We start from the raw sequence: 23,981 nt of genomic DNA, 5'->3' as shown, positions 1-23,981 counted from the left end.
TATTTGTAATCATTTGAAAAAGCATTAAATATTTTTTCTGCATGTGTGTGTTTTTAATGCATCCAAAATAACAGTTTAAATAATATATGTGTGTATATATATATACACACATATATATATACACACACACACACACACACACACATCCATATATACACACACACACACATTCACACACACACACACATATATATATATATATATATATATATATATATATATATATATATATATATATATATATATATATATATATATATATATATATGTGTGTGGAAAATATGTTGTTTATATATTAAATATAAAATATAAGAATGTGAATATAAAATATTTTTTTAAACATATGTTGTGTGTGTTTATATAGACATAATAAATATTGTTTATTACAATTTTTATCATTTTTTTATCATTAATAAGCGATCACATTTTTAAGTATATATAATATCATATAATATTTATATTTCACTTTCAGCTTTTTTCATTTTCAAAATGTTTACTATTAATACGGTTAATATCATTATAGTTAACACTAACAAAACTGTGCACAAGTCTCTTGCTACTTTTGTTATATTCTTTGCCTTTTTCAGCAGATAATAATTCACACGGGTTTAAAACGTCACAAGAACGAGTCAACGATGACAGAATTTAAATTTTTGGCTGAACCATACCTTTACTTTGTCTGTTTCATTCTTTCTCCTCTCAGTTTCCAATAATGAAAGCATCGAAATCGGTTTCAAATCAGAATGCAAGAGCAACACCCACTAAAACGCTCGCAATGATCTACCATCAAGCTAGCGTTGCACTTCTATAAGATTTGCAAGCGCAAACGTTTATCTGACACTTAACACATTTGATTCAGCCAAAACGGCATTACTCGTGTTACATTGTAGCGCGTAGATTTTGCTTTTTGGCACAACATCAGCACGCCCCGACTTAACTCAGCCATCAACTCTACAGATACCTGTATGAGCGTTCTGCTTTTAGCTGATATCCCAAATCCTCTTAAGAAAAGCGAGTTGCGGCTTCAGTCTTATTCCGGGATGCCAACTTTCTGACTTTGTGCAATACCTTGATTGAGCGTCGCTTCAGTGTTTGTTGTTCTGTGTCAATTGTGCGGTTACAGAAGCTTACATGCTCTAGGAGCCGCTAATCTCTCGGACTACGGCACTGATCAGCTCCCGCCGCAGCGGGAAGTCTGGATTCGGAGGTGTTTCGCTAGTAGATCAAGGACAGGTCTTAGAGGTAGAGTAAACAGAAATACAGTCACGCTTTAAAGAAACCGAAGGGAAAATCTGACGACCTTTTGTTCACCCTCAGGCCAGCCGCGTTTGTTTCTTCCTCAGAACAGATTCGGAGAAATTTAGCTCTGCGCCGATGGGTCCTCTGGAGTGAATGGGTGCCGTCGGAAAGAGGGTGATTCACATGAGTCCATCGGTTCAACTGTTTAGCGTACATTTTGGGGCATAATTCAGCTGTACATTTTGTTATGCAGACATTCATCTTTCTCACGTATTATTGTAAACAGCATTATTTATAGAGGACTATTTTTGTCTGAATTATTGTAATTATGGAGTTGTTTCTTACAGATTTGCAGCCTTCTGCTTTAATTGATTAGACTGAAGTCTTGTGGATGTCTCGCAAAATGTTTTTATCAGCTGTTTGGACTCTGCTTCCGACGGCACCCATTCACTGCAGAGGAGCAATAATATAAAGGCAATTTTTTTGATGAAGAAACTAACTCATCTGCATCTTGGATAGCCTGAGGGTGAGTAATGTACATTTTTAGGTGAACTATTCCCTTCATTTCGAGCAAGATGTTCTGCGTAGTCGGTTTTGGATATAAAGCACACACTTGTAGTTTCATGACTTCTAAAAACATTGGTCAAGTCAGTATGTTAGTGGAAGTGCACAGGCAGCAGTTAGCCTGTTGCTAGCATGCCGTACGCATCTTTCAACTCTATTGCCCTGATCAATAGCCTCATTTTCTCCAGGTCTTGCTTTGCACTACTGAAGGTTAAGAGGTCTGGAATGGTATTGATCAGGGTATTCACACACCATCTGTCAAGGCCATTAACATGATGATATGTCATTGGGACAAAAGACACTTTTTATGCTAATTTGGAATCGGTTTCTCTTATAAGGAAGCTTTTTTTAATGTTTTAATGCTAAATGACTGTGTCAGTATCAAAAAAAACATTTATGCATACACAAACAAACAAACAAATATATATATATATATATATATATATATATATATATATATATATATATATATATATATATATAAAATCCATGCATTTATTTTAATTAAAAAAATAATAATTTGGAAAGCCATTAACATTAAATATTACTACAAAATAATAACAATTCAAAATGACTGTTTTCAATTTTTGATATATATTTTAAAATGCATTTTATTTTATATCACAAAGCTCAACTTTCAGCGCCATTAAGAGAAAGATTTTTTTACCATATTAACTAATAAATAAATAGATTATATTGGTGTACTCAATATTTTTGTGGAAACCATAATAATTTTTATTTAAAATTTATTTGAAATTATTAGGGTTTTTTTTAAATCGCTTTTGAACTATTTAGTGCACAATTAAGAACACATATATGATAAATTCTGTCATGTTTGTCATTTCCAACACGAGTCATATTACGTACAGTTGCAGGAAAAACTTTAACATCTTTGGATGTGTGTATGTATCATCATGTATGTATTTTTAACCTGAAAATAATTGCTCTTCATATTGCAACAGCTTTCACTGATGTTGTTCCACACACACACACACACACACACACACTTGCAGATCCACAAAAAGGCATGTAATTAGCAATCCAGAGCACTTCTAGTTACCAGCTAGGACAGCATGTGTGATATTCTATTAATTACAATTACTGCACCCTTAATATAATAAATCTGAATATAGATTAATTAGAATCTCAAATCCTCACAGTGTGAATGCGATTGAACCAAATTGAAAACGTCTGGGATGCTGTCCTGTGATTCCTTTGTAATATTCTTTAATGATCAGCATGCTGTATCAGTACATTAACAGCTCAGTGTACAAAAAACAAAAATAAATGAAAAAAAAGCCCATAAATAAATTATGAACTTTAGCTCACGATAGCGGAAAACTACCCCAATTTTTTTTTCTCCTGGTAAGTCATGTGTTTTTGTTTTTTTTTTAATTAAAAATTAATTAATACACATTGCTGGTTTTATTAGACTTATAGCTGTAATAATTACATGACTTAAGTTTTTTTTTTTTTTTTTTTTTTTTCAATCATCTGTCTCCAGTCTGGAAAGTAACGCCCCTTTTTATGATCCAATCAATCGAGGTGGATTAAATAGTCCCGCCCCAATTTTGTTTTTTCATGAAACGTCCAGTTAATTAATGTTTATTAATTAAGTTTAAATGTGCACATGTTGTTCCAAGGTTTAATATAGATGAACACAGTAAACACACACACACACACACACATATATATATTATAATTATTGTTTTTATTATTTTATTTTATTTATTTTTATTTTAGTTTAATTTATTTATGCTATCAAAGCTGTGTTTTTACAAGAAAACTAGAAAAATGTCTTATTGTTATAATTACTGGAAACAGTTCAAAAGAACTATTTATTAACAAAATTTGAAATCATAAGTACAATTTTTGTTACAGTATCAACGATTTGACTGTCACTTTTAATAATTCCAAGTACAGTATAAAATAAGCCATTTAATATTCCTGCTTGAATATCCAGCTTCACACCCAAATGCATCAGATTAACAAAGTAAATGTTAAACGTATTGTAAAAAAAAATATGCATGAAAGAGCATATTTCGATTGAAGTCAAGGTAGCCTGTGAGCTGAGATGTGATTTATGGTCGGCCTTACTTCTCTCTCAATCTCACGCTCTCTCTTCTCTACCTTTACATGATGCCTCATTATGTCTCCCGTAGGGTCATCGTTATTTTTCCTCGTTGTGGGACCCCGTTCAGACACAGATAGATTTACCATTCGAAGAAGACAAATGGACCAGACAACCTTGCTGGTTTCAGCTCTCCCGTGTTCTCCCTGCATTCGTCTCCAGTGTGACCGCGAGCCATTGATTTAAAGGCCATCTACATTTATGCCTTTTTTTTTCCACTGAGGGCGATGCATTCTGACCCTATGGGTGTTCGAATCAAAGCCGAGTTACATTTCAGGGACTCGCGAACGGGCCTGAACAGCGAAGAGACAAAGAAAGGGAAGGAAAACAAGACAACAGAGTTGATCAAACAAGCTGACCATAGTGCAAGAGAGATACGCTGCTGCATTTGCACAATCTCTGTCGGTGTTTTGATCTACTCACAGCAGCAGTTTAAGGATAAAAGCGCTCCAAAGTGGAGTGCGTCAAAACCAGCCTCGGGAACATGATGGGAAACATATTTATAGATTGTCGGGTCAGGGTTGATGCTGCTGGTTGCAGGCGAAGGATGTGTGGGCAGGGAAGGTGGATTGTGGGATACGGACCGACGCTCTGCGCTTCAGAACTTCGATGCGTGTTTCGTTTGATTCCACTGACATGGGTCAGATCCGTGTCTTGTATTCAGAGCTGGTGTTAAAGGGGCCGTTTCGTCGGATCTTTTCAGGTAAAGTTCCGCGCGCTTGATAAATAGGATCCTGTAGCTTTAAGAACGCGAAAGCACCATCCCAGTTCAAAAGATGCATATATGCATATTTAATTTTTTTTCTCCTGAGATCCACTCGTGAAGGTCATACAGTTTATGAATATTTCCCGTAATTTATAATGAAACCTATAAAAAAAAGATATTAATTAATAGATTGTATGTATATTTCTAAAAATAAAATTGTAAACTAAAATAGTATTAGTAAAAAAAAAACTGTTATATTAAAATAATATAATAACAATAATACAATAAAAATATCATATATATATATATATATATATATATATATATATATATATATATGTGTGTGTGTGTATGTGTGTGTGTGTGTGAGTACTGTGTATAAATATAAATACACATGCATGTATATATTTTAAAAAATGTGCCATGTTTATATAATTATTATATTTATACAATTTTAAAATATAAATATATAAATCAACATATTTAAATATTTGCAAAATATATACTGTATTTGCATACACACACAAACATCTATGATATATACTTTATTAGCATTTCGTACATATGAAAAAAAGGTCCCTCTACTCCCTTAAATATGTTCACTTTTAACATTCTTTTGTTGTTTTGCATATCTGTGTGTGTGTGTGTGTGTGTGCACATTACCTTTTATATGATCATATGGCTATTTAGGTGATTGAATTTGGTCCGCAACATCCTTGTCTAATGTATGCACATTGAATATGTATGTCAGCTATACTAATTATAGCTAGCATATATTTTCCTCCTGCCTGGAAGAAATGTGGCTGCTTCACATGAGATGGGAAAGCAAAAAGTCGATCTAGAACACTGTCAAGGGAGATGAGGAGTCTAAGCATTAGCAGTAGAACGTATACCGAATCACTCTTTAAGCATCGAAGCTACGAGAACATATAAAGTCTATATAAAGTTGCTCAAACACACGTAACCAACATGAGTTGCTCTTAAAAACAGTCTCAGGCTGCTTTGTTTATACGCATGCTTATGGTATCACATCAATTTGCTGAGAGGATCTGGACAGTTATTGGAAAAAGCTGTGAAATCGAAGTCTCTAACTGACTAAAATAAGATCTGTTTTCCAGCTCTCGCCTGTTTAGGCAGAAAGAGATACATTTAGAGACTGAAATATGATCTCATTTCTCATTTTAGTTGCTGGTACCTTGTAAAAAGAACTTTATTTCCAGACAGACTTCTAAAATCCAATGCACCCTGGATCGTAGATGTAATATCATACCATCCAATCAGATCAAAGCTTGTCGGTTTGAGAAAGTCCCTGCCGGTTTCGTCTTTAATATGCATTAGATGGTCAATGAATTGTGTGTTGGATTGATTAATATCTCTCTGAAGACCGCTCGTGGGAGATCCAGTCATGCCTCGTAATCCGCATGTGCGCATTTGTGTATCAAAATCTCCATATTATTAGTCTCTCTCTGTATTATATAAGACTTCCTGAAAAGCATCTAGCGTAGCTCGTGACACGCCTCCTCATTTTCTGGGACAGGAGGAGCGGAGCATTAGCGCAGATGAGAACATATTGTGCTGCAATTTAGACACAAAAAAGCCCACATATATTTGGAGAAGAGTATGCAGAAGAGCATTGTGCATCACGTTTAGATTCCTTCATATTTGTTTGCATAATTACAGTCACAGAGAGAGGGATCTGCCAATGTGTGTGGGGTCAGGTTTGCGTTCGTTCTCGACTGCCCGGAGTTTACATTGATCTAAGAATTTTAAATATAATAATTACATCGATCATGTCGATGCGCAGCCAGTTTGAGTTAGTTTGAACATGCGCCGCTGCTGGGTTCAAAACTGCAGCCATTCATTTTGAGTGGCTGCTTTTGATGAAAATTATGATTCCTGCCCATTTTAAAGCGATGGAGAGTAACAGCTTGAATAGAAGCCACGCTTAGCCTGAAAATAAAATTTGGTCATTATTTGAACAAAAATAAAGCCTATTTATTAGCGTGCAGTAATAAAAGCTTGAGTCATATAAGCACTGTTTTATGCTTATAATCACATTTATGAAGATAGTTACTAAAAAACAAAAATGTGTAAAAAAGCAAGCAACTTAGTTTGTAAAATTTCTTGTCATGGTTAACATATGTCTGCAGTTCTGCACCAATATCAATATTTTTATTTCATCAATCAATAAATCAATCAATCAAACATGTATTTTCCTGTATGTATTTTTATTTAGTTTTTGGGGTTTTTTGCATTGATGTTTACGAAGAATATTTATGAAGAATTTTTATATTTATTAAAATTCTTGTCAGCTCCAAATTAAGGAGATCCAAAAAGGGGTACAAAAATCCAAAGGTAAAAAAATATATATATATATATATATATATATATATATATATATATATATAGCAATACTCTCTTTTTTAAAATGAGAGTTAACCATCAGGTCAGCATATTCTCTTTCCCAAAATACATATTTGCAAACTACACAGAAAAAGGAAAAAAAAAACACTATCCACTTACCAAAACCACTTAGACGCGAGAAACATAAGGATCAAACAGAAATGCTTCTGCTTGTTTAGCAGCGGTGGCGTCTGAGTCATCTCCTCTGCTCAGGAAACTGTGAACATCTTCTAACCGGTCATTATGAACGAGTCCAAGAGGGGATTTCTTACATTGACGTTTATATTAAGCACATCTATTATTTGGAAACGCTTGAAGTTAGTCAGCAGAAAACAGGTTGGCTAGTTTAATAGGTTTGCAAACAAAAGCTCGGTCTTTTCGGCGCTTCCCTTTTTGAGCATTTGGAGCCGGAGAAAGCGAAAGGATCCAAGTGCTTTGTAATTGTAACGTGGCTGTTTTCTTCTCTTTTGTGTGCTCAGGGTGAAGCCAGCTAGCGAAAACCGAGCGTGAAGATGTCCAGAAACTGCTGGCACTGTGGAAGACTTGGCAGGTGAGTGTACAGGAACAGGTTGTGAGGAACACACTTCGGCTGATTGGAGATCAGGCACCGAGCCCCGTCTGAAGATGGGATCTCTTCTGACATACGCAAGCTGATGTAGGAGCCGTCTCGTTGGAGAGGAAGATAGATGAGATCAAACAGGACCGAATTACAATCATGTGCATGTGTCTGGCGTTTATTAATTTCCAAGACAAACCTCAGCCTTAATTCTCAAGTTGGTCGTTATATATTGTACACTCTTTGCTGGTTCTGCTGGTTCTTCACAGCAGAAGAACCATTTTTGGTTTTCATTCAAAGGGTCTTTAAAGAACCATCTCTTTCTTACCCTCTTAGAACCTTCTTTTGCCCACAAAGAACCGTTTGTGAAACAGAAATATCTCACGAGACACAGAAAAGTTTCTTTATGGAACCCTTTAGATGCCAATGCTCTTCTATGGCATCGTGAAGCACCTTTATGTTCTGAAGTGCAGTATAACCATCTCGGATATTTGCTCCGGCATATTTTGAATTTTTTGTGCTCTGATTTTCATTTGGACAATTATGTGCCGAAATCATCAGAAATAGACTAGCTACGACTGTAGTTGGTGAAGCTCTGCCGTTTTCCGCGGTGTAATTTCAGACTGTAATCAGCGGTGAAATTGCTCGTATCATGTGGAATTGTTTTTGTGAAATATTTATGCAGATTTTCCGATGCAATAGTTTGCGGGGCTTGCAGAACAGAGCAAATCAACAACACGTGAAAAAAAAAAAAAAAACTAGTACAATATACGCTCAACTGAACAGTTAAAATCTCTTTTGATGGTAACTGTGCACATGAAAATTTGCATTTGTGCTTTGAAATGAAAATTGTGACTTTCTCCCCGAAGTATATTTACTCTGTCTGGTCTGAATCTGTGCCACTGACTGTACAGAAAGCGACTGATTTCAGCTTCAGCATCTATTTATAGTGTAGGGGGCGGGCCCTTCGGGTTCTAGAGCGCATTTGATTGGACAGAAAGTTTAATGGGAAGCTGGTTAAAGCTTCTGAATGCAAATTCTTTTGTTTTGAAGTAAATTAGCTGATGGATAAACTTAAGGCTAGCTTATTTATATTCAAAAACACGTTTTATATTTCTTAAAAAATAATCTGATGACGATTTATACTGCCATTTAGCGGTTTGGGGTCAGGAAGAATTCTTTGTAAATAAATTATCAGTTTTATGGATGCATTAAATTGATCAAAAGTGACAGTAAAGTCATTTATAATATTATCAAATATTTTTATTTTGAATAAATCTGCGACGTTGGTCCTACTAGTCATGAAAGAATTCTGTGGGGAAGTATTATGGTATCCACAAAAATATTAAGGACTTCTAGTAAAAAGCCAAAACAATTTTTTTTTAATTAATGACTGCTGAAAATTATATATATATATATATATATATATATATATATATATATATATATATATATATATATATATTTCAGTGTTACTGTATTACTGTTTTTGCTATATTTTGAAAATCAATTATAAATCTACTGTATAAGATTTGTTTTTTTGCAAATTTTGAAGTCTTATTTCCCAGAAAATACCACATAATGATTAAACGTTCGACTTTCAAACCCTAATGATGTTTATTAGGGGGGATTTTTGGGTCGATGCAGAATTAGGAAAAATCCACTTTAACTATAAACAGAGATCTCAACCATTTTATAGAGGCTCAAATAAAAAAAAATGAAGTTTAGAGTCTGTAAAAAAAAAAAGGGTAGTATGGTATAAATCTATAACTTTTGTGGGCATAGATGGACGTAAGGCACAGTACCCGCATAATCAGTCCAGATTGCAGATTGTTTTCCTGTATCTTTCCTCCAGAGCACCTCATATCATATTCACTGTAACGGTCTGTGAGGTTTTTTTTCTTTGGACGGGGGAGCGGTTGGTGAGTTATGGGTCTGTCCTAAACGTACCCCGGCTGTGTCGTTCCCCTGAGAAGGGAGCCTGGGTCAGCTGATTAAAAAGATAATGAGTTGAAGTGATAGATTTATGTTTTTTTCTGCAATATGTGGCCTTTTGCTGTCTCCCGTAGGAGGCGGTAACTGTATAAATAACAGATGGTGACATTGGAAGGCAACTGCTCCCTCGCCTTGTCTCAGCCTTTTCTGTCGCTTTGTTAAATTAAACACCACAGCGATTAGACCCACAACATCTGAAGAATCAAACGCGAGGCTGCCTCCTTCAGAAAGGCCGTCCTGACTCATGCAGATCGACATTTGATCAGGAGAAATGTTATTGAGGGAATGAGCGTGTGAGTGTGTGAGCGTGGCACAAGCTTCGGTCGGACATACTTTACAGATTGAACTGAACAATGCAATTTGTGCCCGAGAAGTTGTGAAGTGGTTTAAAATACAGTAGGAAATTGACACTTTTTACTTTCTTAAAAGAACAGTATGGCAATGTTTCATTCAAATACTGTTTTATTTATTATTTGCAGATAATTACATTTTTTGAGTCGTTGTTTTGCAATACTAATACACTAAGATTTATTTATTTTTATGTAAATATTTATTTTTTAAACAATTAAACATTTTTTTTAAATATCAATAATTGCTTTTGAATTTTGGTAAAAAATAGTCTGATAATCTGCTTTAGTTATTTATTTATTTCTTTGTAAATTCATTTATTTAACCAGAACATTCTGCAAAATATCTCCTTCGGGTTTGTGTGTGTGTGTGTGTGTGTGTGTGTGTGTGTGTGTGTGTGTGTGTGTGTGTGTGTGTAAATTTTCTCTCAGTAGTTGATGTTGAATTTCACAAATAATAATAAAATAATAGTAAACAAGCAAGCAAAAATTATATAATTATTATAAGTATATATAATGTCAAAATTATAATAAATAATAACAATAATTTATTTGTTAATCTTTTTGGTCTTTTTGAAAGTTGAACACTTGAAAATATGGTGTACAAAAAATATTGAATTGCACAAATAATAATAATAAAAAAAGAAAGGTAAAATATTGAATTAAATGTACAGTTTGCCTGTAAAACGTTCTTTTTAGTTACAACTTCATAAATTAAATACATGAAAATAAATGTAAAAAAAATGTTTTTAAGAGTGTATATTTGTATTCATATTATTTTTTCGGTTATGCTCGGAAACAAATTGCAAAAACTGTTTCAATTATAAAATGCTAATACATTTCACAAATAATTACAAAGAAATGGCAAGCTAGACTAAATTAAATGTGAATGTGAAAAAAAAAATGAAATTGTTTAATTTGAAATATTTCTTTATTTTTGTTTGTTTGAAATTCTAGCCAGTCCCTTTCACTGGTTGGAAAATTGAGCGGCGTATTCTGCTAAATATCTCCTTCAGCGTTCATCAGAAAAAGTCGTATTGGGTTTTAAAGGCGTGAAGAGCAAACGATAACAGAATATTCATTTTTGGGTCACTATCATATCATAGTTTGTTGTCGTCAGGACACTATGTAGGGCAAAGTACAAAGCTGTCAGTAAATAAGACCTACTCGCCTAGGGACCCGAAATACAGATGCCTGTTGAGGACACACAGATGTGCAGTTTTTTAGCGGTGGCGGTCTGTGTAGAAGCCGTTTTATTATTCTGATCCAGGAGTTTGTTCTGCAAACCCCATCCACTCAAAGGCAGATCTGCTGAGAGGAGACTGATTTGAGATCAGAGAAGAAAGCAGCCCTGGATGCTGGGTTTAACTCAGGGAGCACAGTGTGTGCCTGCACCTGCAGCTAAATTATCTGTTATTAATTCAACAAATGTAGTGTAACATGAGAATGTCTTGTCTCTGAAGCCCTGCAGGGATTTTGCCTGCTATCTGCATCTCCTGCTACCGCTGGCTTTTAGTGCTACATTTACAGAGTTCCTGCTTTTGATGCAGTGGAAAAGATATACTTTAAGATCAGACTTACAATCTTTAATCCCTTCCTTAATTTTTTATTCTTTTTACTGTTATTGTTGCTGCATGTTGTACAAAGGCACTATTATTCAGACACTTCTTTGCTTTTTTTTTTTGCCTTTATTTCCGCTCTCGAAAAAGCGAGAAGCCTCGCTCTCTGTTGTAACTGGTACATTTTTTATATAAATTTATGTAAAGAGAAAGGTTTTGATCTTTTGACTTTAAGGCATTTTCTCGTTATATTATTTTATGTTATCATTTAAAGGCAAAAAAACTCTGAATATTACAAGTATGATGAGCACATATATTGCAAATTCTATATTTTTTGTATTTATTATTGTTTGTATTATTATTTATTGTTTTTATCTGAGACAATAATAATAATAATAATAATAATAATAATAATAATAATAATAATAATAATAATTATTATTATATTATTATTATTATTATTATTATTATTTAGTTAATGTGTGTTTTATTATCTTATATTTCATAGAATATATTTAATATATTCAATAATAGAAAATAGACTAATAAAAATATATATATTGATCTCTTTAGTGTGTTTGTGTGTGTGTGTGTGTGTGTATTTAGCACACATGACAAAATATTGGTTTGCAGTGTGTTATTGTATCATCAAATAATAATAATAATAATAATAATAATAATAATAATAATAATAATGTGCATATTTTGGTGTATTACATCATACATGACAAAATATTGATTTGCTGCATATTTTATTTTATTATCGAATAATAATAATATGTGCTTATTTTAAATATTTCAAATTTCATTTAATACTAATAGAAAATGTTTAACTAATAAAACTAAAAACATTCATTACAAAATATTAGTTTGTAGTTTTTTAATGAATTAGTTTTAATTACTTTTAAAATATGTTCTAGGTATTGAACACTTATAATTACAAATTATTAAAAAGCATGTATTACATGCACTACACAAATGTCAACAATGTTTTTGTAGGGATTTTAATAAGCTTATAGTAATGATGCACAGAGCCGATGGTATACATTAATGCAGTAATAGACAATTACTTCAAATAATTTCTACTTTTTTTATTGTAAATAAAAATATGCATTTGCCAATAATTTGCGACAATGTTAAATTTATTTAATCATGTATAAATAACATATTGTTGAAAAAAGGGAAACCGTATAGCTTTAGTACTATTTTTTGTTCCTTTCTCCTCATTCATTCGTTTGTTTAATCATTATTATTTATTTACTTTTTAATGCAAACTCTTTTTTTTCTATTGTCCGTTTCATTGTTTAGTCTGGTTTTGTTTCCCCTGCGGTGTGAACATGTAGTGCTGACGGCATACTCGGCATATATCTCTAACCAATACATGTGATCACTTATTCTGAATCGTACGACGAAATGTGAGTTTAGATGCCGATGTGTTTGCATAACACAGTTTGTAGTGATTTGTTGACAGACGTGAATGTTTTGTGTGGGGAACTGACTGAAGAGGCTCAGGATTGCCACTTGACTTTATGATCCTGAAAGAGATGTCCATCCTTCCACACCCACTTGACAACCTAGAAGCGCGACAAGGAACAAAGACAGATCACCGGGGAGGTGATTATATTGAGGTTATCGGGATAACTTAAAAATTGTAGGCGTCTTTGAAACGATGAACCCATAGCTTCTGGCTATTAGTTCACCAAAAAAAGTCAATTCTGTCATTACTTACTCATAAGAAACCTATAAGGTAGTTCGTCTTCAGAACACAAATGATGATATTTTTGATAAATTCCGAGAGCTCTCCCAAGCTTCAAAGACAACAGGGATCCTTAAACGATCAAGGCTCAAAAAGGTAAGGACATTGATAAAATAATCCATGACAACATTGTTTCAATTGCAATTTTTCGAAGCTGAGAAAATACTAAAATAGCGACTTTATTCAACAGTTCCTCTCACCCTGGCGCCATTTTGAAGAGTATGCGCGTGCTTTGATCTGAACATAAACATGCTGCTTGCTGTGTTTACTTTCAGATCAAAGAACATGCGTACGTTGCGATTCTCTCCAAAATGGTGCCAGGGTTACGCAGAGAAGACAAGTTGTTGAATAAAGTCAAAGCCGCATGCTGTGAAAATCCTTACTGTACTACGGACTTCTGAACTGCAATCATGGTCAGGATCTTTGCTGTCTATGGAGGGTCAGAGAGCTCGGATTCCAACAAAAGTATCTTCATTTGCGTTTCGAAGATGAACGAAGATCTTTTGGAATGGTTTGGAACGACGTGAGGGGGAGTAATTGAAGGGTTAACATGTCCCCCATGTCGTTCCAAACCTGTAAAAGCATGGTTAATCTTTGGAACGCTATTGAAGATATTCTGGATGAAAACCGGGAGGCTTCATTGACTGCTAAGTAGTGAACACTGTCAAGATCCAGAAAAGTATGAAAGACATATTCAGAATAGTCCATCCGCCATCAGCGGTTCAATTAGACTTTTATGAAGCGATGAGAATACTTTTTTGTATGCGAAGAAAACAAAAGTAACGACTTTACTTAACAATTCACTTCATCTGTGTCTCTCAAACTATGTGCGCCCTTCTGCCAGCTGCAATACATTTTCGATGCGTGTTTCCACATTGATCTGAATTGAAAAACAGCTCTTCCTTGTGGTGCAGTGGCACAGAAGAGCGGAAGTAGAGCTTTCACTGGATGTTCTCTAAAAGTGACTCGGAGAGACACAGAGGAGACGAAATATTGAATAAAAAGTTGGAGATGGAGTATTCCGAAGATGTCTTTGATACTTTTCTGGACCATGACAGTGGTATTTACTTGGCAGTCAATGGGACAGTCGCAAGCCTCCCGGTTTTCATATAAAATATCTTAAATTGAGTTCTGAAGACAAGCCAAGCTTTTCAAGGGGGTAAGTGATTAATGACAAAATTTCGATTTTTGGGTGAACTGTCTCTTTAAGTGCCATCCAAGCAGCTTTGTTCTTGATGAGCTCTGACGGTCTACAGCTGTGCTTGCGATGTACCACCAGACGTGGCCTGCTCCTCCGAGCCATGTGTTGGCGGTCGACCACCGTCCTTGGTGCCGAACAGACTCAGCTGTGAAAGAAACATTGCGAACGCGCAGATGTTTTCACCAGAGGTGAAACTTCATCAAACATCAATACTTCCTCAATAAGACAAGCTTTCTCCCGAGGCTGCAGATTGAATTTGGTGAAATCAAACAACAGACAACAACATCATGTGATTTCTGGCGAAGAAGTGTCCAAACGCACGTATGATGCCGTATAGACATTGATCGTAAGAGCAGATCTCCTCGGCGGTGTCCGTTCGCGACCCGATCGATGCGGCATCTGTGTGTCAGACACAATTCTGCCTAATTACACTAATACATCAAAGCAGGTGGCAGCGATGCGGGAGATAACGTCACGTCTGTATGTACGCGTGAGGAGATTATCTGCGCTATTGATTTCTTGTCATGTTTGCTGTGTTTTTGATGGGGGATATGTGGATCCGAATGTGTAATTGTTTTAGAAATAGAGGGAGAGGGACGTCAGTGTGGGATACGGTATCCCATGGTACACTGCACTCGTCTTGACTTACTGTTTTCAGTGTGACTGCTGGAAGCGATGGCAAATGCTTGTTATAGCGAAGATGAAATCGAAACTGACCGTTTTTGTGCATTACATAAACGTATTACACGGTATACAGGTTTTTATGTTACACAAAGGAAAAATAATCTTCATATATCAATAGATGATAATCATTAAATATGGCATTTAAACACAAACACAGATATATATATAATTTGCGCTTAATTGCATCCAAAGTAAATTTTTACATAACGTGTGTGCTGTGCATATTTATTAAGAATATATGAATAAAAACACATGCATGCATTTAAGAAAAAAGGTTGTTTATATGTTAAAAATATGCATATGTAATATACAATATAATATAAATATATAAATTTCTATATTAAATAAACAGTACACAAACATATTTTAAACACATATATACACACACACACACACACACACACATGTATTTAATGAATATATTTTATATAAAATATATCTAAAACTATATTTTGCATGTATTACACTTTAACATATTACAAAATATTGTTTAGTATATAAGATAATATATGTTCGTAGTATATATTCATTTATTTTATTGTTTTGGGATAAAAACTATATTCCTGCCATTTTAGGTAAAATAGTAATCCTGGTTGCCAAAGTTTTGCTTCGAGCAAGAGCCTCATAAGATCTTTAAAATAATTAACACCATTTTAAACCCGAAAGTAATCAATTCTGATAGATAACATCAAGCCCTTAATTTAATTCTCTTGTTTCACTTAGAAATATAACGCATTGGTGTAATTGGTTGTTTCATGTGAAGTTTAAAGCATCTCTTTGTGACTTATTGTTTAATTGTATTGCATAACCCTACTCAGTTGAATCAAACGGGAAGTAGCTGTATTTTGTCATATGTAACTGTGCTAACCAGGCCTCTGTTTGGAAGGAGAAGTCTGTGTGAGCTTGCAGTTTCAGCACCACTGGTCCAAAGCGTGTTCCAGGTGCGACAGCGCTGTCTGAAGAGGCCAGTCTGAATTTGCACGGCTCATTTGTCTGGAGAATGTGTTGCCTCGGGCCAGGCCTCGCACCCCCACCCACACACCCTTCTCCATCCTCAGAGTGGCCTGTGGAAATAATTTAGACTGGGTTGTTTGGTGAATGTGGTGCCCTGCGGATGCGTTGGTCAGCCACTCATGGTTAACTGCACACATCTACTCCCATGTCCGCTGTTCACATGTAGGTCAAAGGGTCAGGATTGATTCACACCGTATCACGCAAGCATGTGACCTTCTGCACAATACTGCACTATTATAATGCAGTCGACCAGTAACAATCATGGGGTTAGTCAGTGCTGTTTATTCTGTAATAAAATATCAACTTAAAATAAAAATGTGTATGTATGTATGTATGTATGTATGTATCATCTATAAATTAAAACGTATATATATATATATATATATATATATATATATATATATATATATATATATATATATATATATATATATATATATATTTATTTATATTTATTTATTGCATTATTATAAAAAGTTATTAAAAGAGGACTAGTCATCCTACGTACCACGAGTAATTTACATTGCTGTAATATATGTTAAAGTGATCTCAAATGTTTTTTGTTTGTTGTTTTTTATATCATTATTGATATTTATATGAAATCTACTGCATACTCTTTCAAATAAATAATACAGGAATTTAGGTGATAAATAAATAAATAAAGACATGATAATTTGTTTAAATAATAATGTACTTTAGCTTTCAAAGTGTTTTAAAATATCAATACATTTTCCTTTTCAAAAAATGTATGTTTTTATTTTTTACCATTTTTTTTTTATAATAGTTTACAATTATTTAATATATTCCTCACCCCATTCTCAAAGTTTTTTTATTTTATTTAAAGCTTAATTTTTTAATTAATCCAGCCTGTTTTAAACACTATTTGAAAGCAAGTCTTAATATCATAAGCATTTTCCCATCTCACCGAAATGTATTTTTTAAACACGCTTTTTTTGTCCCTCTGAAAAACACGACCATAATTAGATGCATACGCCAAAGCCACAATTATTCAGATGGCTAGTTAACTGGTCCCATAAATGGGTCCACTGGAGTTACTTTAGATTTAGTCCCAGAGCAATGCCTCCCCTCAGACCTGCCCTTTGTATAATCACGATAATTCCTGTAAATGGACGAACGTCTGTGCAAATCAAGCCCGCCGTGCCACTCTTCACCAGCCAATTTACATGAATGAACTTTTAGGGAGCATTTTACATAAGAACAGCTTACATCATACAATCCCGCTGCGTGTACGCCGGTTCCCTTTCACTCTCTTTTCTACTTTATTGCTCCAACAAGCACAGAAATTCATCCCCAAAATATCCCTCAGACATTTCGCAAAACGCTGACAGTAATGTCTTATAAAAAAATCCCCCAGCCATGCGGCATTTGTGCTCTATCTGTTTATTTAATGTGTTTCAATCACAAGTCATTGGTTCATTCGACTAGATAACGTACATTTCGCTAAAATGAGGGGTGAGAAATCCACTAGGGGTTTTGAATATGAATAGAAATGGATAAAACTGCCAGAGGACACTGAGCTTTGTCTGTTTGTTGGATTGGCAGAGAGAAGATTGGTTCTCTTATTGACATTTTAATCAAGTCTAGTCAAGAGATGCTTTCAGGGTGTCTTATTGTGAAGACATTAACAATGCAAAACTCCAGTGGCGTTCGGATAGGAAAATCCACAACTGTCTCAATTAAACCACAGAAATAGTTGCTAGTCATAGATCTTTTTTCTAAGATTCGCAGTTTCATGTCCAGATGTATTTGACACTTTTGAACTAATTAAAAATTATGGCTTTGGTGTTGACTGAGATGATATTCTTCACAATTTCTCTCTATAGTGCATGTGTAGTGAAGGCACCTCCTTGCAAGGGTTGGCATGGCAACCAAGGACAGGAAGTAAATCAGTGCCAGCTGAATAAGTGGTCGCCAAGGAGACGTCGAGCAAAAACTTTGCAGCGCTCATTGGAAACGAGTGGGAGGGATATCGATATCTGGTGCATGAGAATGGGGTGGGGCTTATCGTATGGGGGCGTGTTTAGGGAAATGATGTATTTGCAGATATGCTCATTTGAAGATAGAACTCATTTGCATAAACTGTGTGGTTTGTGAATATGCCAGATGGCCACTTGTTACTTTGGAAGTGCCTGTTCAGTTGCAGAATGGAAAATGGGAACTTGATTGAATTAGAAGGGTTTCTAGCTGGAGTCATTGAGTGCTGTGTTGATTTAGTGAGACTTATGAAATGGTAACCATATAACATGAATTATTCAAATACGACATGATCTTGGGTCAGCATGCTTTGTTGATCTGGCAACAACATTTAGCCCTAAACTTAACCCTAAAAATCTCGGTAAGAACTTTGTTCCAGGACCAACAACGTTGCTGATCCATGTGAAGGACCTTCATCTTAAGCGTGCAATGCATCAATTGGGTCAAACCATCTACAGATCGTTTTAGAAATTCTGTTATCGTTTACAGAATTATGTTAAAATTAAAGCTTACATCCTTGAAATATCATTAGTTTGGCCGGTAACTATCGGGTAACTACCGGTAACTATTTGGCCGTCTATCTATCTCCAACTAAAAACCTATAGTTTTCTTACTTTCTTTATCGTGGAAAAAGCTCTAAATGACGTCATGTACCTGTACTTGAATGAATTTACACTCATACGCTTTAGAGAGGAATCAATTCAGTTTTGCGTGCTGAGCTTTATCCAGCTGCGGCACTAGGTAAGCTCTGCTTGGGAATGATGTTGAAGAGAGAGAGAGAGAGAATCCAGCTTAATGACATCTCCACCATTTTATTGCACCCTGTTCTCTCCTTAATTTCCACGCTGTAAAAAATGCAGCTGACCTCCTTGTATCCCACATCTCATTAGACCGAGCTTCAGTATTTATATCGCCCTTATCTTTCAGCCTTCATGTATTTCCGTGTTGTCATTGTGTACATCCAGACACCTCTTTTCATTTCCTCTCTCACAGACTCATCAGGCGAGTTTTTCCTGACAGCGCTCGCCTCGTCTTTCTCTGTGGGGGCCTTTCCAGCACTCTCCCTGCCAGTGCGTCTCCACCTGCCACCGCCGCGGGGGTCTGGACTTGCGCGGTGCTAACAGATAGTCTGCTTTTGTTTTTGCGGTTGCCAAAACCCATTTCCTCACCATAACCTCCAGTTGCGACCGTCTGACGGAGCCCACATACTTCGTTCCGTATCATTCCCGAGTACGAGCGTACAGTGATGGATGCAGTTATTTTCCCTCGTTTTTTCAGCCTTTTCTCCCGGTTCTCGAAAGAGCTGCAGTTCCGCAATGCCCTATAAATGAAACACTGTTGCTTTTTACTGATTTGGCATGACTCATCCTTTTCATCCCTGTTTTTTTTTTAGTGGAACTGAGATCCTCTTCGCTGCAGAACTCACAGGATTACTGAGAGTCCTCGGGAGAAGCTCTCTTTTCTTGGTGGATGCTTTTTGGGAGCTTTTTTTTAAGAAGGGAAATGATCTACCTTGCACCAATGCTTATTGTTTCTATTACTGACTGGAATGTTTCTTCAGGTCCTCAAATCCAGTAAACTGCATTGTTACACCTGTAGGTGGCAATAAAGGTTTTATGAATGAGTCTTTATGAATGAAATAAATTTAAAACACTGATTCATTCAGGAATTACATAATGACATGAATTACTCAATGAATGAATCATTAAATAATGATGCAAATGACTCGTTATGAGTGAGTCATTGTATTGAAACTCAACTAATTATATCAAGACACTGATCCGTTTAGAAATTATTGAGTGCATCTTTGAATCGGTCTCAATCAGTTTGTTCAAAACATTTATTTACTCAGGAATTACTCTTTATTAGTGAGACACTGAAACATGCACTCATTCAATTCATTCAAAAACAAGGAATTAGGAAAAAACGAGAGACCATCTTTATGAATCATTTATTTAATCATTCTCAATCATTTAGTTCAAAACATTGATTTGCTCAGGAATTAAGTAAATGATTCTAAGTAAGTCACTGAGCCATTCACTCGTCCAACAAGTGCCCATCTTGTCAAGTCACTGAATCATTCAACCAATTCCTTCAAAACATTGATATACTCATGAATTAATTCATGACTCTTTATGAGTGAGCCACTGAAACATACATTCATATTATTTGTTCAAAAACACAGATTTAGGAAGAAACGAGGGATCATCTTTATGAGTAAGTTATTGAATCATTCTCAGTTATTTTGCTTAAAACTTTGTTTTGCTGAGAAAGTAAATGACTATATAAGTGAGTCACTGAGGCAATCACTTATCCAATTTTTATAAACACTTGATTCTTTCTGGAATAAACAAGTGACCATCTCTCATTCAATGAGTCACTGAAACATTTACTCATCTAATTCATTCCGCTCTGTTTTTCTTTGGAAATATTTTTGTTGCCAGACCAAATAACCAGCAATGTTGTGACATAGTTACTAAATATTAGCAAGAGTGCTCTGGCTTGTATGTTATTCCTGGTCTTGTTGCACCTGATCGTAACGTCTGAAGGTCTATTGCTGCAGGTAAACTCGGTGATTCTACCGCCTATAAGCTGTTCATCCGACTGTGGATGGATGACCCTGTGGAGAACTTCCCATCCTGCTTTCTTTTATATGAAGCAATTCCCAGTCTTGTAAACCAACGGCTGAACTATCATAGTTTATTGATGCTATCCAACATATCTATGAACTGTGCTCCAGCAGGCCTGCAGATAAATGAAACCTGGCTCAGGGCCTCTCTCTCTAAGCGTCTTGAAAATCTAAAGGAAATCTTTTATTTCCTCAATACCTTTGGTTTTTGAATAGAGCAGGCTTGATATGACGTGTTTGTTAAATGACAGCATTACTCACAGCTCAACATTACCCTCTTCTGTCAGCATTACTGGCATCTGTGGCCTGGTGTCATCTGCATGTATGTTGCCAAATGACGATACAGTGCATGTGGAAGCCTTATATTTTTCCCTCTTTGCCTCTCCTTCTCTTCTTTCCTTCCTCCTTCCTTCTCTTCTTGTTCAAGTTTCCTTCCTCTTCTTTTTTTACTTCCTCTGACCTTCCTTTCTCTTTTCTTTTTTGGTCTTTTTTTGTCTTTTCTCTTCTATTCAGCCTCTTCCTTGTAACTTCCTCTAATTATTTTATTTATCTTTTATTGTTTTACCTAAATTTCCTCCTCCTTTTCCTTCTCTTTTATTCTGCATCATTTTCCTCTCTCCTTTGATTTCCTCTTATTTTTCTTTAATCTTTAACATCCTTATCCTCTTCCCTTCTAGTTCACCTTTCTGTCTGCTTCCTCTTTGTTACATTATTTTCCTTACCTTTCCTTTCCTGTTTACCTCTTTTCTTTTTCTTTTCTCCCATTTCCTTTCAACTTCCTCTTCGTGTCCTGTTTCCTTTCTCTTTCTTCATACTTCCTTTCCTCTTTTCCTCTTCTTCCCTTTACATCACTTTACATCACCTTGTCCACTACTACCTTTTCATTTTTCCCTTTCATTTCCCCTTTCCTTCTACTTCCTCTTCCTCCTCTTTACTTCTCATTTTCTTTCCTTTTCCCTTCTTAGTTTCTAGCTTATGTCTATCTCTCTTTTCCCTCTTCTCTCACTCCTTCCACTAGACTTCTCCCCTTCCTGTTTACCACTTCCTATATCTCTCCATCTTCCTTTCTACTTCCTCTCTTTTTAACTTCCCCCTTGTTTCCCTGCCATACATCTTCCTTTCTTCCGTTCTCTTGCTCTGCTTCTTCACCTCCCGTTGCTTACCTTCTCCTTCCTCTTTTTCACTTCCCTTTCCACCTCCTTCTTATAGTTCTTCCTCCTCTTCTGTTCTTCTTCTTCTTCCATTATCTTCTTTCCTCGAAGGTGAACACCATATTAATCCAATACAGCTCTTGACATTTGATTCTCTTGTGCAGAACTGCATGATTGCCATAATTGTTCTCGCCTCACCCTGCTCACCCCGCCATGTGAAGGAAAGCACAGAAGCTTTTCGAGCTTGCACTGTGCTGAGAAGCACACAGCCGCATTGTTGTCAGCAGCAATGGCATTCACTTTCATGTTATTTGAAAAAATTAATTCACCTCGTTACACCTCACGCCTTTCAAGGCCTCCGCCGCTTGATCCTCTTCTTTACCTCCCTCCCTGCTGAAGCGTTTACCGCCTGCTTCATCGTCTCTTACTGGGGCAGAAGTTTAAAAATGTATTCATTTCATAATCTTATTTTTTGTTTATCATTTTTTCATCTAATTCCCTTCCCACACGAAATCCAATTTTGCCAGGCTCATTGTTTGAGAGGCAGCAGGATTTCTGTGGAGTGCTTTTTTGTTTGCTCCCCTCTCTCTCTCGACTTGGAGCAACCTAGATTGTGTTATGCAATTTTATTAGTGTAAAATCAAATCAGGGAAGATAAACCGGACCCCGCGCTTGAAACCAGCAGGGATTTTCAGTTTTTCGAAAAGATTTGTGAAGTTAAAGCTTTATCTTTCCTTGTAATTGATCATTTACATGCAAGATATATATTACAATTATCTCTGCATGAAATTCAATTAAATGAAGTATGAGCATATCGTTTAACTACTGTGAGTCGTTCTTCTTTAAAACGTTTAGTGATAACACGGTCAGTATATGTTTCGTGTGTGATCCTCAGCAGCAGTCTAGAAGACTTCAGGGCAGCAATTCAAGTAGATTTGCGATGAAAGAATTGATTGTTATGGCAGTCACTATTAGGTTAAGACCAGCACCCTGCCGAGAGGAAGAGGAAAGGCAAGCCAGAGAGTGAAAAGTAGTACAAACAGTTTTGCAGTGCTTTCAACATGGTGTTGTAATGCCCACAGGGAAGAACATCCATGTTCAACAGCTCTTTTTCACATCCTGCAATCCAAAACCTTTTCTAGTGCTCAGAGTGTCTATGGAGAGATGTTTTTATTTGCAGCACATTTTCATAATCGATTAGTCGGTGGGTTGTCTAAATGACTTGTCATTCTTGAGGAAGCATTATATAATTAGTGAGATTGAGGATTATGTTCACTAGACTAGACATCTTGGGGGCATTCATATGAGGTTCATCCTAAAAATGTTAGGACAGAGTGAAACAAGGTCTCAATACAAGTTTATAAATCAAGCTAACTGCATGCTAATATGTTCAGAGAAATTGTGTTTTTAAACTAGCATGCTGCTAAGAATGCTAAGGTCATTGCAAAAACAAAGTATCTATATAGACCCTTGAAATTCAAGTATATGTAAGCTAAACCAAACGTGTTTGTCCACTCATATCTAACATAGGTTTCTTTCTCAGTCTGGTCACACACGTGCCTTTAAGTATCTCTGAGAGAATAACACTCTTGATATGTGGAGTTGATTGAAGGATTGGTAGGTGGGAAGCCGTGCTTTTATTTATGCCTCCTCTGCAAGAATAAATAAAGTGACACAGACAGACAAGGCAGTTCATATCTCCCTGACTGAGTAGAGGAGGAAACAGAGAAAACAGACCCAATATTGAGGTGCAGCTTTATGTGACTTAGATTGAGAGTGCTGTGCGAGACATGAACTCACAGACACCACACGCACTCCAAAAAAATTGAAATGGATATAAAACACTCTTCCAAGGTCACCTATGGTGCATGTGTATGTGAGAAATGTTTTGTCTGTGATTCACTTTCACCAGGCTAGAAAGCATTTAGTGGCTAGACATTGTTTTCAATGCTGGTGCACCTATATAATGTCGACATTTTTTTTTATCTTTCTCCCCTAGTTTTTTCAATGATTTATTAAACAGTTTTGACCCTTTTGTGGAGAAACTCACC

At 35.7% G+C, this 23,981-nt stretch overlaps 1 protein-coding gene across 2 annotated transcripts in view; it reads left to right on the top strand.

Moving 5' to 3' along the window:
- Positions 1–23,981, top strand: part of lrrc4ca (leucine rich repeat containing 4C, genome duplicate a) — a 173,041-nt gene that overhangs the window by 143,972 nt on the left and 5,088 nt on the right. For both annotated transcript variants that reach the window (XM_043228689.1, XM_043228688.1), the window contains one exon: positions 7,523–7,593. The gene's annotated coding sequence lies outside the window, so the exon portion shown is untranslated. The remainder of the gene's footprint in view (positions 1–7,522; positions 7,594–23,981) is intronic.

The sequence above is a fragment of the Puntigrus tetrazona genome, chromosome 25, assembly GCF_018831695.1.
Source record: "Puntigrus tetrazona isolate hp1 chromosome 25, ASM1883169v1, whole genome shotgun sequence".
NCBI classification, from domain to species: Eukaryota; Metazoa; Chordata; class Actinopteri; order Cypriniformes; family Cyprinidae; genus Puntigrus; species Puntigrus tetrazona.
The sequence above is the reverse complement of the archived record's forward strand: the minus strand, read 5'-3'. Positions and strand labels throughout refer to the sequence as shown.